This window comes from Tetrao urogallus, assembly GCF_951394365.1.
Source record: "Tetrao urogallus genome assembly, chromosome: 26".
Lineage (NCBI taxonomy): Eukaryota > Metazoa > Chordata > Aves > Galliformes > Phasianidae > Tetrao > Tetrao urogallus.
The window spans coordinates 4321459-4341723 of NC_136839.1; the positions used below are offsets into that span (position 1 = coordinate 4321459).

General features: G+C 50.6%; 5 pseudogenes across 5 annotated transcripts; 2 read left to right on the top strand and 3 right to left on the bottom strand.

Annotated features, from left to right (window-relative positions):
• Window positions 1–3921: 3921 nt before the first annotated feature.
• LOC306955780 (feather keratin 1 pseudogene) lies at window positions 3922–4236 on the bottom strand (annotated as a pseudogene). Its single transcript has one exon. The product of its transcript is annotated as a feather keratin 1 pseudogene (transcript).
• A 2166-nt stretch (window positions 4237–6402) lies between these two features.
• LOC306955917 (feather keratin 1 pseudogene) lies at window positions 6403–6717 on the top strand (annotated as a pseudogene). Its single transcript has one exon. The product of its transcript is annotated as a feather keratin 1 pseudogene (transcript).
• A 3890-nt stretch (window positions 6718–10607) lies between these two features.
• Window positions 10608–11921, bottom strand: LOC306955846 (feather keratin 1 pseudogene; annotated as a pseudogene). Its single transcript has 3 exons — window positions 11871–11921; window positions 11293–11445; window positions 10608–10943 (listed from the first exon to the last, which is right to left on the bottom strand). The product of its transcript is annotated as a feather keratin 1 pseudogene (transcript).
• A 2287-nt stretch (window positions 11922–14208) lies between these two features.
• LOC306955868 (feather keratin 1 pseudogene) lies at window positions 14209–14523 on the top strand (annotated as a pseudogene). Its single transcript has one exon. The product of its transcript is annotated as a feather keratin 1 pseudogene (transcript).
• A 3882-nt stretch (window positions 14524–18405) lies between these two features.
• LOC306955847 (feather keratin 1 pseudogene) lies at window positions 18406–19719 on the bottom strand (annotated as a pseudogene). Its single transcript has 3 exons — window positions 19669–19719; window positions 19091–19243; window positions 18406–18741 (listed from the first exon to the last, which is right to left on the bottom strand). The product of its transcript is annotated as a feather keratin 1 pseudogene (transcript).
• Between the last annotated feature and the right edge of the window lie 546 nt (window positions 19720–20265).

Below are 20265 nucleotides of genomic sequence, written 5' to 3' on the forward strand. Positions count from 1 at the left end.
TTTTGTTGTGTTTAGAGAAGTTTGTAGAATATTCCACAGTTTTCACAGTACGTGTTTAAAGAACTAGAAGGAAAAAAAGCATCGAATCTCCAATCTGCTCCAGGTGTGTTAGCAAATAGTCCTAGTTCAGGTATGATTTCACTTCAGAATAAAAAAATACGTGTGCATAGCACAACAGCAGCTAATGAAGAAAAGCTACATACATACTTAATGAGTCCACATACCAAAAAACAAAGAATGGAGAAAGTAGAGGAAATGCATTATGCTTGACTATCCTCGTCTCTTTCTAAGCCTAGGTGATGAGGGAAAGGCTGTCACTGTAATTTGCTTAGACTTTAGTAAATAGTTTGGCACTGTTTCCCACAGTATTCTCCCAGAGAAGCTGCTTGGGCAGATGTACTATTTGCTGGGTAAAGAACTGGATGGAGGGCCAGGCCCAGAGAGTAGTGGAGAATGGAGTTAAATCCAGCTGGCAACTGGTCACTACTGTCACTACTAATGATCCCTAGGGGTTAGTATAAGGGCTAACTCTGTTTAGTACCTTAATTGATTATCTGGATGAGAGGACTTAAGCATACCCTATCTGTAAGTTTGCAGATGACACCAAGCTGGGAGGAAGTGTTGATCTGCCTGAGGGTAGGAAGGCCCTACAGAGGGATCTGGATAGGCTGGGGTGATGGTCTGAAGCCAATGGAGTGAGCTTCAACAGGACCAAGTGCCAGGTCCTGCACTTTGGTTGCTAATTCCTTTGCAGTGCTACAGGCTTGAGGCAGTGGCTGAAGAGGATCTGGGGACGTTAGATGACAGCTGCCTGAACAAAAGCCAGCAGTGTGCCCAGAGGTGAGGGAGAGAAAGCTGAAAATTCAAGAGGGGTCTGTTTTACACTGCAGCATGGTCTCTGGTTCTCTCTGCAGTCCTCCCTGCAAGAACACACACCTGAAAAGAGTTTGCTGCACTTTGGAATGCTCAGTGTATATCATAATCATGAGTAGGTTTGTGTATAGCTCTATGGCAAAGTTTCTTGGTAAAAACAGGTCAAGAACATCATAGCATGAGGCTACAGATGGGCCTCTGGAGCCCTGGCAATTTTCTGCAATGAAAACAAATGTCATTTAGACTCTCCCTCTAAATAACATTTTTGTAACTATTTCCTGTAGAGCTAAAAATGTTCTCTTTTTTTCTCCGCGTTCTTCATTCTGTCTCTACTTCTATCCACCAAGGGCAATGTATGCTTGCAACTCACAGTTCTTCAAGTGTTCTCTCCTTGTAGGACTGACTTTGAATGAAGAGACTCGTATGTTTTAGGAAAAGGAACTAGCCTCTAGTCTGCTAATTTCCTTTAGGGGAGGAAAATATACCAGAAGAGGGAATCATTGATAGATTACTTGTATGCCTGTCCTAAGCTGCAGAATCTTAAGCAGAACCTGAATCAACCATTTCTTCAACAACCATTTGCTCCCTTCTCATAGCAACTGGGAGAAATGACAGGAACCTTTCTTCAGGGTCCCAGGTCATTCATGACAGAGCATGCTTGACTTCTGCAAAACTCATCCTGGGCAACAGTGAGCCTTGCCTTGCCCCCTTCTTGTTCTCATATTTAGAATAAAAGAGTTCATTTGGATGGGACATTCAGCAATCATCCAGTCCAACTACTTGACCGCTTCAGGAGTATCCAAAAGTTAAAGCGTGTTACTGAAGGCATTATCCAAATGCCTCTTGAACGCTGACGAATCTGGAGCATCAACAACCTCTCTAGAAAGCCAGTTCCAGTGTTTGACCACCCTGTCATAATTTTTTTTTTTCTAATGTCCAGTCTGAACCTTCCCTGCTGTAGCTTTGTGTTGTTCCCACATTCTGTCAGTGCTGTCTGGACTGAAACTGTGACATGAGGAGGGCAGAGAGCAGAGCTAACTCAAGATAAAGCAAATAATTGTATGCATTTTGATGCACTAGCTAAACACAGTCCTGTGAACAGTGAAAATATGCAACCTTGCTTTCCATTTTGATAAAGGAGTTTGAGAGCAGGTTTCAAGACTGCAAAACGAATATCATCAAATTTTGGGTATATTTGCGACTCTTTTCAGTTGACTTAATGAATAAATTACCTGTGAGTTTTCAAATGGAAATTATGGAGTTACAATCAGATATTCAACTAAAAAAAAATGATCATATCTCTTAACTAGGCTTTTATAAGAGCTATTTTGCAGAAAAAAATATCACTCGCTTCGCAGTCACACCTTATTCTCCTCATTGCTTTTCAGAAGCATGTATATTTGAAGTTTGTATATTTGTGAACCCATATTGACTGTGTTTGATAATAAATTTGTTCTTTAACTGTCATTCAGTAACCCTCAGGATAATCTTTTCTATGACTTTTCTAGAGCCTGAGGTTGGAGTGAGAGGTCTGCATTTTCTTGCGTCTTTTACAGGTCTGCATCTTTTCTTGGGTCATGAATTGGCTTCCTGTCATGAGAGACCTCCCCAGACTCCTACAACCTTTGATAAATTGTTGAGAGGGATTCAGCTGTAACATCTGCTAATTCCTTCAGTACTCTAGGGTAAAGCATGTCAGGATCCATTGGCTTACAAATGTTGAGCTGATGTGACTGCTTCCTTGCAATTCTGGTGAGCACAGATGGGAAGTCATTGCTCCTCCAATCATAGTGCTCTAACTCTGAGGTCTGGGCAGCCCAAGGTCTGTCACTGCTATTAAAAATTGAGACAATAAAAAAAGCATTAAATGCCTCTGTCTTTTCCTCATCCTTACATGTTAGGTGACTGTATGCAACAAGTATCTGTACAGTGTTTTTCTTCAGCATATTCTTGCTGTTGGCATACTTGAAAAAGTCTTTTTTGCTATCTGAGACCTGTGCTAGCCAGTGTTAACTTGAATTGATTTATCTAGACATCTTCTTTTTTCTTGAAGAATAGACAAACAGAAGGAAAAGCAGCTCCTCCCTTGCTGGCAGTGTATACTGACAAGCCCTAAATGTTAAATAGCATGTACTGCTCTCCAAACATAGGGATAGTGACGAGGTTGCCCCCGAATCAGTGTTATGTGTAGTTGTGAATTTAAGAGAATTCATGAACACTTCCAGGTTCTTTGACAAGAGAACCAAACCATGTGTACCTGAAAAGCAGAACAGCATCTGGAGGAAGACAAATTCCATTTCCTCCCCTCCCCAAATGAATGTGGGTCTGCAAACCTCTGGTGCATCCAGCAGAACTGACTGCTTAATCAAGGCCAGCAGTGACCAAGCAAGATGTACATTGTGTCTGAGAGGACACATCAGAACAGAGAGGCAGCAAAGATGGGACTGAAAGCGAGAGACACTGTGGGACTGTTGAACAACATCTGCATATGGGAGTGGTAGTGCTTTCCCAAGGGGACCCACAGTACAATGTCTCACTCTGCCCACCCTCTGGAAAAGTGGAATGGTTCTGGCGTGACCAACATACCCACTGACATTGATAGAGCAACTGCTTTCCTACTGGCAGCTGGAACCTGGAGTGTCCACCAAGGAAGGATAACACAGAGGCAAAGGCTAGGATGCAGCAAAAATTTAATGAAGCAAAGGAGGGAAATGAGATCATGGGGAGGAAAGACTCTGGTGCAGAAAGCATTAGGGACAGTTGATAGTCTGCGCTGCATGATCACAGTGGACACGTTGCCAGCTGTCCGTCTGCCCTTTCCACAGAAGGCCATCCGATCAGATCCTCCCTATGCTGGCTTTGTGGGACAGACTGTCCAGGGGACCACAATGGTGAGCAGCAATGGTACAAGGAGGAAAAAAGGGAGTGGGAAAGGCAGAAATGGACCATGTCTTTTGAGAGTGCAGGCTGAACGCCAATGCTCTGTCTCAGTTCTGCTTCAAACTCCTGGGTCCCTGGAGTCTTTCTCCAGGGCCATGGCCAGCAGCTTTAGCAGGGGAAGCACTGCCTGCCACTGAAGCGGCTGCCAATGCCAGAGAGGCCAAAGCCTCCAGAGGAGATGGGCACGCCCTCAGAGCTGAGGATGCTGCCAACGGCAGCGGAGGTGGAGGATCCCACGGCGGTGTTCTGCGGGAAGGAGCTGAGGATGGGTCCGGGCAGGGTCACCACCACGGGAGAGGGCTGGATGAAGACGTTGGAGTCCTGGCACTGCCTGACGCAGGGCTCGTTGCAGCTGCTGCCCAGAGGGGTGGGGCCGCAGGGCTGGCAGGGCAGGCGTGGCAGGCACTGGTCGTAGCAGGACATGTCTTGTGTCTGGAGGGGCACCTGTTGGCACAGAGGGTCAGGAGGACACAGAAGAGAGACAGGAGCATCCCGCCATCCCAGCAGGAGAGAGCCGAGGCACTGTGCTCGCTGAGGAAATGAATGCCATGTAAGGAACCTCATGTTTTTTTACTTCCCTTTGATACCAACGGTACTGCCCAATGTGCAACAGCTGTCTGCCTATGCCCTGCCTACGATGAAGGCACTTGCATGCATAGAGAAATCCCAGAAGATGAGGGGGTGGTGGAAGGGATTTGGACTCACCTTGTTCACAGAGAGATGGAAGCAAGGAATGGATGAGGGAATGAGGAGATGAATATACTTTTATACTGTTCCTCCACTGCCTCAGGCCCATAATCGCTCCACTCAGGTAGTAATTTTCCATGAGACTCACCTCAAATGCAAATAATCCTTCCTAATGGTGCAGGTTGTGGTTTTGTCTCCCTCAACTCTGCAATTTCATTTCCTCATTTTTGACATGTCTACTATGTCAAGATAACTTCCTTCAAGTGCTGTGTGAGTGATCTAAGGATTACTCCAGTACAACAACATCACAATCAACAGAATAGGAGCAGAGAGTGAAGGAGCAGGTGTGTTCAGTCAGTGGACAGGGCATGGCTTGGGAGTTTCTGGAGGAGGAATGGTTGGTAACTCCCTTAATAAGAATAGAACCAACTTCTCAAAGCACTACAATCTGCAGTCATGCACCTACGTCTTCTCTTCCTTTACGGATATGCAACATGGTTCATTCTACTCCCTCTCCCTTTAATCTGACAGTCACTAGTCATTGTGCAGCAAGATCAAAACCTCCAGCCATCATGGTATCTGCAGGAGGAGCAACTCAGCAGGATATAAACAAACTAGGAGATTTCTTTTCTGTGGAGCTTCCTTCCCTAAATGACAGAGAAGCTCTGAGGAGAAGTGCTGTATTGCACCCCATCCTCACTGAAAAGGATGGTGTCATGGTGAATGTGAAAGGAAGCATTGGCATCAGTGTCCATGAGATGGTAGCGATGAATATCCTAAAGGCAGCAAAGTGGTCACAACAATATCACAATTGTGGACTTCTGGAGAGCTGAAAGAGGCCATTTCAAGAAACTAGAGGGTAGATTATCGTAAGACCCCAGAAGAAAGAGAAGCCCATGGAAGCTGGTTAATACACAAGGATAACCTCCTGGAAACTCAGGAGAGACGCATCAAAAAAAAGAGTTCATAAGGTAAGTGTAGGGAGGCCTGCATGAGGAGACAAAAAAATCTTGGCCAAACACAAACACAAAAATACGAATCAAACGTTGGTGATTGGGAGAAGTGTCCCAAAGACTGGAGGAAAGGTCACGTCACTACTGTTTAAGAAGATCAACAAGAAGGAGCAAAGGAGCTGCAGGAGTATAGGCCTCAGTCCTATGGACCTGATGGAGCAGTGCATCTTGAGAATCCTTTCCTGGCACATGAACAATGCACTTGGGATGCACCTTTCACGCCTAGTGACGTGTTTCTGCAAAGAAACTCCTTGTGCCTGTCAACCTGGAACTTGAAAGGTGTCTGTGCAGCCAGTGTATGAAGGTTGGAAAGAAGGAAATGAAATGTCAGAGTTGACAGAAACAAAAGCCCAACCTATGCCATTAGGAGGTGAATTTACATTTGAGGTGAGTCTTGTGGAAAATTACAGTGTGTGTAAAGAGACGGTGGGCCTGGGGCACTGCTGGAGTGGTATAAAAGCGGGCCCAACTCCTCTCTCAGTCATTCGCTCCTCTTGCCTCCATCTCCCAGGGAACGAGGTGAGTGCAAAGCCCTTTCACAACCTCTTCTTCTTTGGGGATTTCTCTGGACATACAAGTGTCTCCACGTAATGTTGCGTTTTGGGAAAGCAGCCTACTGTGCTATGGGGAATGGGGCAGCACGTGCGAGCTGGAGAGATGCTGGGTCTTGCACGAGCTGTGCTACGGGCTAGGCATGAACTCGGTAGCGATTGGCTGTACCATTGGAGCTTTAGGGAAGAACTGGAAAACAGATTTCCTTACACAGCCTCCATACCCCCAGCCAGCACAGTGCCTCGGCTCTCTCCTGCTGGGATGGCGGGATGCTCCTGTCTCTCTTCTGTGTCCTCCTGACCCTCTGTGCCAACAGGTGCCCCTCCAGACACAAGACATGTCCTGCTACGACCAGTGCCTGCCACGCCTGCCCTGCCAGCCCTGCGGCCCCACCCCTCTGGGCAGCAGCTGCAACGAGCCCTGCGTCAGGCAGTGCCAGGACTCCAACGTCTTCATCCAGCCCTCTCCCGTGGTGGTGACCCTGCCCGGACCCATCCTCAGCTCCTTCCCGCAGAACACCGCCGTGGGATCCTCCACCTCCGCTGCCGTTGGCAGCATCCTCAGCTCTGAGGGCGTGCCCATCTCCTCTGGAGGCTTTGGCCTCTCTGGCATTGGCAGCCGCTTCGGTGGCAGGCGGTTCTTCCCCTGCTAAATCTGTTGCTGATGGCCCTGGAGGAAGATCCCCAGGATGCACAAAGTCTTTGTGGGACTTGAGACCAAGCAATGGAGCTAGTTCGATTGCACTGCAAATGTGATCCATGTCTTCCTTCCTTCCCCCTTTTCTCTCTCTCATTTCCTTCCTGTGCCATTAGTGATCACCATCTGCTCCTCTGGACAGTCAGACCCACAATACCAGCGTAGGGAGGACAGGATGGCCCTTCTCCCGCTGTGGAAAGGGCGGATGGATGGATGGATGGATGGATGGATGGCAGTTCACCCATTAGATTCATGCATTGCGGGCTGTCATGTGTTTGTGGTGCTTCCTGAATGTGTGGCATCGTTTCTCTCTTTTGCCTCAATAAATTTGACTGCATCCTAATCATTGCCCGTGTTGTTATCCGTTCTCCTCTGGAGCCTGTGCCATGATGTCTCTGGGGAGAGATGTTTCTCTGTAGCCATTCTGGGAAGTGGTTCTGACTGCTGATCTGAGCAATTGGTAAGATAACTCAGGAATGTTCACTTGAACCCAGGGGCTGAAAGGCCTACTGCCTGCCTTGTCACGGGCATAGATTGATCTAGTTAAGTCCGTGACAGCTCTGAGAGTACGAAAGTTGTACGTGGAGTGAAGTCTGGATGGCATCAAGCCAGCAGCCAACCAGGGCTTTGACAGAACCTGTGTGATGGTGGCCAGCTGTGTCCTGTGACTATTCTGCAGGTCCCTTTCCTTGGCTGCCAGTCCCTCTGCAGCCTTTGCTGCTGGACACTGCACTTCGTTGGAGAGCTCCCGAATGGCCCCATAAGCCAGTGCAACGTCCCACATATGCAAAAAAGAACCCGCCAGAGTCTCGGTCGCTCCTCACTGTCGGTGATATAGAGATTACAATAGGAATAGGAGTAGGAGAAATGAGAAGAACTCACGTGTCAAAATAAGTACAGGGTAAGAAGCGAAGGAAAAACTAAAGCGGGAAAGGAAGGGGTGTGAAGACGGCCACTTGTCAGATCCTAGCAGTACAGCCCACTTCTGAGGAGTGGCTCCTTTGGGAATTACTCTCCCCGGTTTAATTGCTGTGCACAATTTGATGTGTCATGCAATATCCCAAGGGTCAATTTGGGCCATCCCCTGATGTGCTGTCCTATCATAGTCTTCTGTCCATTGTGGTGGTTTCTGACTGATAGCCAACAGAGGTTGATGGGACCACTCTCTCACTCGCCGTCCTGAAAGAAATAGGGGAGTGAGAAACCTGAATGGGAAGAGAAGGCTCAGGGGTTGAGATAAGATGAAGATAATTAAAGGCAAGCGAAATGGGGAAGCAAGCAGAGGCTTACTCTTAGAAGTAAGCAAAGAGAGAGAAAACAGGTATGTTCTTCTTCCCACCAGGAAGTGATATTCAGGCATGTCTGGGGATGCACGGCATCCAATTCCTTAGGAGTGGTAGGAGAGGGCAGATGTTTTTGCAAGAAGACTCTCCTGTCCTCCTTCTCTTTGCTCAGCCTTTCTTGCTCAGTGTAATGTGCCATGGCCTGGAATTGGCCTTGGATCTTTTGGCGTCAGCTGCCCTGTTGAAGCCTCCTCCCCACTGCTTGCCATCCCCCAGCATACGGGCTTTGATCTGAGATTGGAGAGAACCTTGATGCTGTGCCTGCAATGCTCTGCAAGATGCAGTGGTATGATATCGGTCAGAGATTCACAGATTTTCAGGGGTTGGTACTACATCTGGAAATCATCCGTTCCAAGCCCCTTGCTAAAGCAGATTCCCCACAGAAGGTTGCTGAGGAAAGTGTCCAAGACTCTGACTCACAAGAACGGGAGGAAGGAGGACCCGAGGAACTAAAGGCCGGTGAGTCTCACCGCTGTGCCTGGGAAGATCATGGAACAGATCCTCCTAGAAGACGTGAACATGAAGAAGGCACATGAGGGATGAGTGGGTGATGGCAGATAGCCATCATGGCTTTGCCGGAAGAAGGTTTTGTCTGACCATTCTGATGGCCTTCTGTGATGGAGTGATGTCATTGGTGAAGAAAGGGAGAGTGGCCAATGCCATCTACGTGGGTTTGGGCAAGGCCTTTGACGTGGTCCCCCCTCCATATCCTTGTGTCTGAATGGGAGAGATACGGTCTTGTGGGGTGGACTATTCAGTGGGTAAGGTAATTGGTTGGTAGGCCAAAGACAGAGGGGTGTGGTGAATGGCACTATATCCAGGGGGAGGCTGATTATGAGCAGTGTTCCCCAGGGGCCTGTGTTGGTTCTGGCACTCCTCAACATCTTCATCGATGACCTTGACGATGGGCTCGAGAGTACCCTCAGCAAGTTTGCCAATGACACAAAGCTGAGTGGTGTAGCTGACGTGATAGAAGGAAGGGAAGCCATGCAGAGGGATTTTGACAAACTCAGCAGGTTGCCCGTGTGAACATAATGAGGTTCAACACAGCAGAGTGCAAGGTCTTGCGTGTGGGTCAGGGTAACCCCAAATACGTGTAGAGAGTGGGAGAAGAACTCTTTGAGAGTAGCCCTGTGGAGAAGGTCGTGGGTGTCCCGGTGGATGAAAATGTAAACATGAACCATGAGTGTGCTCTTGCAGCTTGGAAGGCCAATGGTATCCTAGACTCCATCAGAAGAGGGGTGGCCAGCATGGATGGTGAGATGGTTGTTCCTCTCTACTCCGCCCTCGTAAGACCCCACGTGGAGACCTGTGTCCAATGCTGGGGCTCCCAATACAGGAAAGGTGTGGAGCTGTTGGAGAGGACCCAGAGGAGGGCCCCAGAGATGATTAGAGGACTGGAGCAACTCCAAGACAGGCTGAGGATGCTGGGCTTGTTCAGCCTGAAGAGGAAAAGGCAGTGAGAAGACCTCATTGCAGTCTTCCAGTATTTAAAAAGGGGAATTATGAACAGGAGGGGAATCACCTTTTTACAAGGGTAGACTGTGATAGGAAAAGGGGGAGTAGTTATAAGCTCAAGGAGGGAAGGCTTTCATTGGATGTCAGGGGGCAGTTCTCTCTTTCCGAGAGAGTGATGAGGTGCTGTAACAGGTTGCCAGAGGATGCTCCATTCCTGGAGGTGCTCAAGACCAGGTTGGATGGGCCCATGGGCAACCTGTTCTAGTCCCAGATCTGGAGGTTGGTGGCCCTGCCTGGGGCAGGGCTGCAGAACGCGCTGATCTGTGTGGATCCTTGTGACCCAAGCCATTCTGTGATTCTATGATTCTGTGGCAGAGAGGCAGCAAAGCTTGACCTGAAGGCCAGGGAAAGTGTGGGACTTGTGGACGCTTTTGTCAAGTGGTAGTGGCAGTTCTCTCCCATGGGAGCCAACTGCTCACTGTTTTCCAGCTTAGTCCTGGTGGGGAAAGGGTCGCCACGTGCCTCACACGATCTCGGAAGTCTCCAGAGCAGCTGATGATGTCCTGCTGTCACCTGGAGTGTTTGCAGAGTAGAGTGATGATGCAGAGGCACAGACTGAGATGCGGCACAATTTTATTGAGAGAAAAGAGGGGAACAAAATTGCTCCAAGGGGTGGCCAACATTCAGGAATAAGCAGGGACAGAGTCGGCACTGTGTGGCCATGGTGGACGTCCCACCTGCTGTCCGTCTGCCTTTTCGGCAGAGGAAGAAGGGCCATCCTGTCCTCCCCGAGCTTGATTCCTGGGGTTGACAGACCAGAGGGGCGTAAGTGACAAACAAGGCATCAGGAGGCAAAGGAGAGAGTGGAAGAGGGGAAAGGCAAACATGGACAATGCTTCCGGAGCGTCCATGGTGGATCTGTTCATTTGCAAGAGTGTTAGCATTGCTTGTAGCCTACGAAAACAAGATCCTGATGGTCCAGTGCAGATCTGTGAATAAATTCTGGGTCCTGGGAGGTCTTTCTCCAGGGCCGCTGCCAGCAGCTTTAGCAGGGGAAGCACCGCCTGCCACCGAAGCGGCTGCCAATGCCAGAGAGGCCAAAGCCTCCAGAGGAGATGGGCACGCCCTCAGAGCTGAGGATGCTGCCAACGGCAGCGGAGGTGGAGGATCCCACGGCGGTGTTCTGCGGGAAGGAGCTGAGGATGGGTCCGGGCAGGGTCACCACCACGGGAGAGGGCTGGATGAAGACGTTGGAGTCCTGGCACTGCCTGACGCAGGGCTCGTTGCAGCTGCTGCCCAGAGGGGTGGGGCCGCAGGGCTGGCAGGGCAGGCGTGGCAGGCACTGGTCGTAGCAGGACATGTCTTGTGTCTGGAGGGGCACCTGTTGGCACAGAGGGTCAGGAGGACACAGAAGAGAGACAGGAGCATCCCGCCATCCCAGCAGGAGAGAGCCGAGGCACTGTGCTGGCTGGGGGTATGGAGGCTGTGTAAGGAAATCTGTTTTCCAGTTCTTCCCTAAAGCTCCAATGGTACAGCCAATCGCTACCGAGTTCATGCCTAGCCCGTAGCACAGCTCGTGCAAGACCCAGCATCTCTCCAGCTCGCACGTGCTGCCCCATTCCCCATAGCACAGTAGGCTGCTTTCCCAAAACGCAACATTACGTGGAGACACTTGTATGTCCAGAGAAATCCCCAAAGAAGAAGAGGTTGTGAAAGGGCTTTGCACTCACCTCGTTCCCTGGGAGATGGAGGCAAGAGGAGCGAATGACTGAGAGAGGAGTTGGGCCCGCTTTTATACCACTCCAGCAGTGCCCCAGGCCCACCGTCTCTTTACGCACACTGTAATTTTCCACAAGACTCACCTCAAATGTAAATTCTCCCTCCTAATGGCACAGGTTGGGTTTTTGTTTCTGTCAACCCTGACATTTCATTTCCTTCTTTCCGACCTTCACAAATTGGCTGCGCGGACACCTTTCAAGTTCCAGGATGACAGGCACAAGGAGTTTCCTTGCAGAAACACGTCACTAGGGGTGACAGATGCATCCCAAGTGCCCGAGGCATTCTGTGCTACAGGCACAGTACGTGTCTCAGGGGAAATGTCATGACTTATTTGTAACCACCTTATCAGCAAGGAAGGCATGTGCTCCTACCAGTGCAGCCCCTTTCAAGACACCCAGAGCCTTTGTTGCCTGCATTCCCATTTGGTCCTTCTCCCTCCCTGCCTGTCCCTCAGGCTGCTCATTCCCTCGAAAGGCAGGTGGGCAGTTCTGCTGCTTGCAAAGGCCTTTGCACACTGTTCTAGGAACACGATCGAATGTTCACTGGCCATCATGCACTCCCGTGGCAGTTTCTTGGTCATCGGTCTACCCATGCCATAAGCTTTTTTGTGGAACAACATTTCCTTCCCGAGCCTTGTTCTTTCACCAAAAGTCCCATGGAATCTGGCCACTCCTCTAGAGTAGATGGCTGTGCTGGTTTTCTTGTCAGCGCCTTGCTCCGTCTCCTCTAGGAATGGAGTTACTCTATGCGCGGAGGATCCCCCCATGGTGCTCAGGTCGGCAGACAGCACACACAGGGTGCCAAATGGGTGGCTCATAGCCCATCCAAAATCAGATTCAGAATTGCCAAGTGTCAGGAAAGTCTCTTCAGTAGCTTGGCATCTCAAGGTATTCTCTTGGTACTCTTGGAGCGCATCCCAGCTCCCTCCATGCCCGCAGGGCAGGGAAGTACTTAGTATGGGAGATCTTTTGTGGTGATGGCCTTTTTGATCACATCCGTTCCACAAACATCCCCAGCCATCTGACAGTTCTGGCATCTACCAGGTTTCACTTGTTTGACGAGAGGACACATGCCTCTCCAACAGAGCTGTTTTTTCACGAGGCAGAGAAGGCCTCATTCAGAACACTGTTCACTATTCTTCAACAGCCTCACTATGGCCATCTTATTGAGGACAGTTCCAGAAGCCTTACTGAACTCCAGCAAGAATATATCCTGTTCTCTTCCCTGTCCACCAGGCTTTCTGTTTCACTGCAGACACATATCAGCTTGATCCAACCATGACTTCTCCATGGTGAATCCATGCAGATTACAGCATCCGATACCTTCTAACTACGTGTGCCAGGAAACAGTTTTCAGGGTGCACTGCTCCAGCAGCTCCATACGACTGAAACGTACAGTCCAGTAGCTCCCTCGCATCTGCTTCTTGGTCTTCTTAAACAGGACTGATATGCACCTTCCCCCATTCTTGGAGGCACTTCTCCCAGTCACCAACCTACGTTGGTGATGAAGAGTGGACAGCTCCCTCAGCACTCATGAGTGCATCTCATCAGGGGACAAATGAGCTGAAGGTGTTAGAAATATGCAGTTTGCTCAGGTTTTCCTTGACCCAAAATTACATCTCGATAGCTCCCGTTTTTCAGCCTGGCCTCTGAGCCATGCGATTCCTAAAAACCACGCTTGCTGGATAAGAAAGAAAGAAAGAAGACAATCAGGACCTCAGCATTTTTGCTGTCCCGAGAAGCCAGGTCTCCTACTTACTTCAGGAGAACACTCACATGTTCTCTTATTTTCCCGTAACCACGGAGACCCCAATTGAAGCCTCTTTTGTTGCCCTTGATGTCCTTTGCCAGATTGTATTCTATCAGCCCTTAGGCATTCCCCACCTGATCACTGGCTGCATGGACACTATGGCTTTATTCCGCCCAGGTTACCATCCGTGCTTCCATCCTCCACATGCTTCATATTTCTTCATATTTTTGTTTTTGAGTATTTCCAGCAGCTTTGCTTTCCCCCGTGTAGGCCACCTGACACTTTTACCTGGCAGAAATCTTGGTGGCTGGAGGTTCTGGGCTTGCTGCACTATTGCCTGTGACTGTCAGTCTTCAGTGAGAGGAGGGGAGTTGAGAGAACCGTGTAGCATGTCTGCAAGGATGAGAAGGTGCTAAGCTGCAGATGGTAGTGCGGTGAGGAGATGGCTCTCTTCCTACTAAGGCAGTTGCCAACCATTCCTCGGGTCTCTCGCCGGAGCACTTGAAAGAAGCTATCTTGGCAAAATAGTCATGACAGGAATGGGGAAATCAAATGGCAGAGTCAGGGGAATTAAAACCACCAAGTCTGCCATTAGGAAGGATTATTTGCATTTGAGGTGAGTCTCTGGGAAAATTACTGCTTGCTTAGAGTGACTGCTGGCCTCAGGCGGCACACAAGCAGTATAAAAGTGGGGCCATCTCCTCTCTCAGTCATTCGCTCCTCTTGCCTCCATCTCCCAGGGAACGAGGTGAGTGCAAAGCCCTTTCACAACCTCTTCTTCTTTGGGGATTTCTCTGGACATACAAGTGTCTCCACGTAATGTTGCGTTTTGGGAAAGCAGCCTACTGTGCTATGGGGAATGGGGCAGCACGTGCGAGCTGGAGAGATGCTGGGTCTTGCACGAGCTGTGCTACGGGCTAGGCATGAACTCGGTAGCGATTGGCTGTACCATTGGAGCTTTAGGGAAGAACTGGAAAACAGATTTCCTTACACAGCCTCCATACCCCCAGCCAGCACAGTGCCTCGGCTCTCTCCTGCTGGGATGGCGGGATGCTCCTGTCTCTCTTCTGTGTCCTCCTGACCCTCTGTGCCAACAGGTGCCCCTCCAGACACAAGACATGTCCTGCTACGACCAGTGCCTGCCACGCCTGCCCTGCCAGCCCTGCGGCCCCACCCCTCTGGGCAGCAGCTGCAACGAGCCCTGCGTCAGGCAGTGCCAGGACTCCAACGTCTTCATCCAGCCCTCTCCCGTGGTGGTGACCCTGCCCGGACCCATCCTCAGCTCCTTCCCGCAGAACACCGCCGTGGGATCCTCCACCTCCGCTGCCGTTGGCAGCATCCTCAGCTCTGAGGGCGTGCCCATCTCCTCTGGAGGCTTTGGCCTCTCTGGCATTGGCAGCCGCTTCGGTGGCAGGCGGTTCTTCCCCTGCTAAATCTGTTGCTGATGGCCCTGGAGGAAGATCCCCAGGATGCACAAAGTCTTTGTGGGACTTGAGACCAAGCAATGGAGCTAGTTCGATTGCACTGCAAATGTGATCCATGTCTTCCTTCCTTCCCCCTTTTCTCTCTCTCATTTCCTTCCTGTGCCATTAGTGATCACCATCTGCTCCTCTGGACAGTCAGACCCACAATACCAGCGTAGGGAGGACAGGATGGCCCTTCTCCCGCTGTGGAAAGGGCGGATGGATGGATGGATGGATGGCAGTTCACCCATTAGATTCATGCATTGCGGGCTGTCATGTGTTTGTGGTGCTTCCTGAATGTGTGGCATCGTTTCTCTCTTTTGCCTCAATAAATTTGACTGCATCCTAATCATTGCCCGTGTTGTTATCCGTTCTCCTCTGGAGCCTGTGCCATGATGTCTCTGGGGAGAGATGTTTCTCTGTAGCCATTCTGGGAAGTGGTTCTGACTGCTGATCTGAGCAATTGGTAAGATAACTCAGGAATGTTCACTTGAACCCAGGGGCTGAAAGGCCTACTGCCTGCCTTGTCACGGGCATAGATTGATCTAGTTAAGTCCGTGACAGCTCTGAGAGTACGAAAGTTGTACGTGGAGTGAAGTCTGGATGGCATCAAGCCAGCAGCCAACCAGGGCTTTGACAGAACCTGTGTGATGGTGGCCAGCTGTGTCCTGTGACTATTCTGCAGGTCCCTTTCCTTGGCTGCCAGTCCCTCTGCAGCCTTTGCTGCTGGACACTGCACTTCGTTGGAGAGCTCCCGAATGGCCCCATAAGCCAGTGCAACGTCCCACATATGCAAAAAAGAACCCGCCAGAGTCTCGGTCGCTCCTCACTGTCGGTGATATAGAGATTACAATAGGAATAGGAGTAGGAGAAATGAGAAGAACTCACGTGTCAAAATAAGTACAGGGTAAGAAGCGAAGGAAAAACTAAAGCGGGAAAGGAAGGGGTGTGAAGACGGCCACTTGTCAGATCCTAGCAGTACAGCCCACTTCTGAGGAGTGGCTCCTTTGGGAATTACTCTCCCCGGTTTAATTGCTGTGCACAATTTGATGTGTCATGCAATATCCCAAGGGTCAATTTGGGCCATCCCCTGATGTGCTGTCCTATCATAGTCTTCTGTCCATTGTGGTGGTTTCTGACTGATAGCCAACAGAGGTTGATGGGACCACTCTCTCACTCGCCGTCCTGAAAGAAATAGGGGAGTGAGAAACCTGAATGGGAAGAGAAGGCTCAGGGGTTGAGATAAGATGAAGATAATTAAAGGCAAGCGAAATGGGGAAGCAAGCAGAGGCTTACTCTTAGAAGTAAGCAAAGAGAGAGAAAACAGGTATGTTCTTCTTCCCACCAGGAAGTGATATTCAGGCATGTCTGGGGATGCACGGCATCCAATTCCTTAGGAGTGGTAGGAGAGGGCAGATGTTTTTGCAAGAAGACTCTCCTGTCCTCCTTCTCTTTGCTCAGCCTTTCTTGCTCAGTGTAATGTGCCATGGCCTGGAATTGGCCTTGGATCTTTTGGCGTCAGCTGCCCTGTTGAAGCCTCCTCCCCACTGCTTGCCATCCCCCAGCATACGGGCTTTGATCTGAGATTGGAGAGAACCTTGATGCTGTGCCTGCAATGCTCTGCAAGATGCAGTGGTATGATATCGGTCAGAGATTCACAGATTTTCAGGGGTTGGTACTACATCTGGAAATCATCCGTTCCAAGCCCCTTGCTAAAGCAGATTCCCCACAGAAGGTTGCTGAGGAAAGTGTCCAAGACTCTGACTCACAAGAACGGGAGGAAGGAGGACCCGAGGAACTAAAGGCCGGTGAGTCTCACCGCTGTGCCTGGGAAGATCATGGAACAGATCCTCCTAGAAGACGTGAACATGAAGAAGGCACATGAGGGATGAGTGGGTGATGGCAGATAGCCATCATGGCTTTGCCGGAAGAAGGTTTTGTCTGACCATTCTGATGGCCTTCTGTGATGGAGTGATGTCATTGGTGAAGAAAGGGAGAGTGGCCAATGCCATCTACGTGGGTTTGGGCAAGGCCTTTGACGTGGTCCCCCCTCCATATCCTTGTGTCTGAATGGGAGAGATACGGTCTTGTGGGGTGGACTATTCAGTGGGTAAGGTAATTGGTTGGTAGGCCAAAGACAGAGGGGTGTGGTGAATGGCACTATATCCAGGGGGAGGCTGATTATGAGCAGTGTTCCCCAGGGGCCTGTGTTGGTTCTGGCACTCCTCAACATCTTCATCGATGACCTTGACGATGGGCTCGAGAGTACCCTCAGCAAGTTTGCCAATGACACAAAGCTGAGTGGTGTAGCTGACGTGATAGAAGGAAGGGAAGCCATGCAGAGGGATTTTGACAAACTCAGCAGGTTGCCCGTGTGAACATAATGAGGTTCAACACAGCAGAGTGCAAGGTCTTGCGTGTGGGTCAGGGTAACCCCAAATACGTGTAGAGAGTGGGAGAAGAACTCTTTGAGAGTAGCCCTGTGGAGAAGGTCGTGGGTGTCCCGGTGGATGAAAATGTAAACATGAACCATGAGTGTGCTCTTGCAGCTTGGAAGGCCAATGGTATCCTAGACTCCATCAGAAGAGGGGTGGCCAGCATGGATGGTGAGATGGTTGTTCCTCTCTACTCCGCCCTCGTAAGACCCCACGTGGAGACCTGTGTCCAATGCTGGGGCTCCCAATACAGGAAAGGTGTGGAGCTGTTGGAGAGGACCCAGAGGAGGGCCCCAGAGATGATTAGAGGACTGGAGCAACTCCAAGACAGGCTGAGGATGCTGGGCTTGTTCAGCCTGAAGAGGAAAAGGCAGTGAGAAGACCTCATTGCAGTCTTCCAGTATTTAAAAAGGGGAATTATGAACAGGAGGGGAATCACCTTTTTACAAGGGTAGACTGTGATAGGAAAAGGGGGAGTAGTTATAAGCTCAAGGAGGGAAGGCTTTCATTGGATGTCAGGGGGCAGTTCTCTCTTTCCGAGAGAGTGATGAGGTGCTGTAACAGGTTGCCAGAGGATGCTCCATTCCTGGAGGTGCTCAAGACCAGGTTGGATGGGCCCATGGGCAACCTGTTCTAGTCCCAGATCTGGAGGTTGGTGGCCCTGCCTGGGGCAGGGCTGCAGAACGCGCTGATCTGTGTGGATCCTTGTGACCCAAGCCATTCTGTGATTCTATGATTCTGTGGCAGAGAGGCAGCAAAGCTTGACCTGAAGGCCAGGGAAAGTGTGGGACTTGTGGACGCTTTTGTCAAGTGGTAGTGGCAGTTCTCTCCCATGGGAGCCAACTGCTCACTGTTTTCCAGCTTAGTCCTGGTGGGGAAAGGGTCGCCACGTGCCTCACACGATCTCGGAAGTCTCCAGAGCAGCTGATGATGTCCTGCTGTCACCTGGAGTGTTTGCAGAGTAGAGTGATGATGCAGAGGCACAGACTGAGATGCGGCACAATTTTATTGAGAGAAAAGAGGGGAACAAAATTGCTCCAAGGGGTGGCCAACATTCAGGAATAAGCAGGGACAGAGTCGGCACTGTGTGGCCATGGTGGACGTCCCACCTGCTGTCCGTCTGCCTTTTCGGCAGAGGAAGAAGGGCCATCCTGTCCTCCCCGAGCTTGATTCCTGGGGTTGACAGACCAGCGGGGCGTAAGTGACAAACAAGGCATCAGGAGGCAAAGGAGAGAGTGGAAGAGGGGAAAGGCAAACATGGACAATGCTTCCGGAGCGTCCATGGTGGATCTGTTCATTTGCAAGAGTGTTAGCATTGCTTGTAGCCTACGAAAACAAGATCCTGATGGTCCAGTGCAGATCTGTGAATAAATTCTGGGTCCTGGGAGGTCTTTCTCCAGGGCCGCTGCCAGCAGCTTTAGCAGGGGAAGCACCGCCTGCCACCGAAGCGGCTGCCAATGCCAGAGAGGCCAAAGCCTCCAGAGGAGATGGGCACGCCCTCAGAGCTGAGGATGCTGCCAACGGCAGCGGAGGTGGAGGATCCCACGGCGGTGTTCTGCGGGAAGGAGCTGAGGATGGGTCCGGGCAGGGTCACCACCACGGGAGAGGGCTGGATGAAGACGTTGGAGTCCTGGCACTGCCTGACGCAGGGCTCGTTGCAGCTGCTGCCCAGAGGGGTGGGGCCGCAGGGCTGGCAGGGCAGGCGTGGCAGGCACTGGTCGTAGCAGGACATGTCTTGTGTCTGGAGGGGCACCTGTTGGCACAGAGGGTCAGGAGGACACAGAAGAGAGACAGGAGCATCCCGCCATCCCAGCAGGAGAGAGCCGAGGCACTGTGCTGGCTGGGGGTATGGAGGCTGTGTAAGGAAATCTGTTTTCCAGTTCTTCCCTAAAGCTCCAATGGTACAGCCAATCGCTACCGAGTTCATGCCTAGCCCGTAGCACAGCTCGTGCAAGACCCAGCATCTCTCCAGCTCGCACGTGCTGCCCCATTCCCCATAGCACAGTAGGCTGCTTTCCCAAAACGCAACATTACGTGGAGACACTTGTATGTCCAGAGAAATCCCCAAAGAAGAAGAGGTTGTGAAAGGGCTTTGCACTCACCTCGTTCCCTGGGAGATGGAGGCAAGAGGAGCGAATGACTGAGAGAGGAGATGGCCCCACTTTTATACCACTCCAGCAGTGCCCCAGGCCCACCGTCTCTTTACGCACACTGTAATTTTCCACAAGACTCACCTCAAATGTAAATTCTCCCTCCTAATGGCACAGGTTGGGTTTTTGTTTCTGTCAACCCTGACATTTCATTTCCTTCTTTCCGACCTTCACAAATTGGCTGCGCGGACACCTTTCAAGTTCCAGGATGACAGGCACAAGGAGTTTCCTTGCAGAAACACGTCACTAGGGGTGACAGATGCATCCCAAGTGCCCGAGGCATTCTGTGCTACAGGCACAGTACGTGTCTCAGGGGAAATGTCATGACTTATTTGTAACCACCTTATCAGCAAGGAAGGCATGTGCTCCTACCAGTGCAGCCCCTTTCAAGACACCCAGAGCCTTTGTTGCCTGCATTCCCATTTGGTCCTTCTCCCTCCCTGCCTGTCCCTCAGGCTGCTCATTCCCTCGAAAGGCAGGTGGGCAGTTCTGCTGCTTGCAAATGCCTTTGCACACTGTTCTAGGAACACGATCGAATGTTCACTGGCCATCATGCACTCCCGTGGCAGTTTCTTGGTCATCGGTCTACCCATGCCATAAGCTTTTTTGTGGAACAACATTTCCTTCCCGAGCCTTGTTCTTTCACCAAAAGTCCCATGGAATCTGGCCACTCCTCTAGAGTAGATGGCTGTGCTGGTTTTCTTGTCAGCGCCTTGCTCCGTCTCCTCTAGGAATGGAGTTACTCTATGCGCGGAGGATCCCCCCATGGTGCTCAGGTCGGCAGACAGCACACACAGGGTGCCAAATGGGTGGCTCATAGCCCATCCAAAATCAGATTCAGAATTGCCAAGTGTCAGGAAAGTCTCTTCAGTAGCTTGGCATCTCAAGGTATTCTCTTGGTACTCTTGGAGCGCATCCCAGCTCCCTCCATGCCCGCAGGGCAGGGAAGTACTTAGTATGGGAGATCTTTTGTGGTGATGGCCTTTTTGATCACATCCATTCCACAAACATCCCCAGCCATCTGACAGTTCTGGCATCTACCAGGTTTCACTTGTTTGACGAGAGGACACATGCCTCTCCAACAGAGCTGTTTTTTCACGAGGCAGAGAAGGCCTCATTCAGAACAC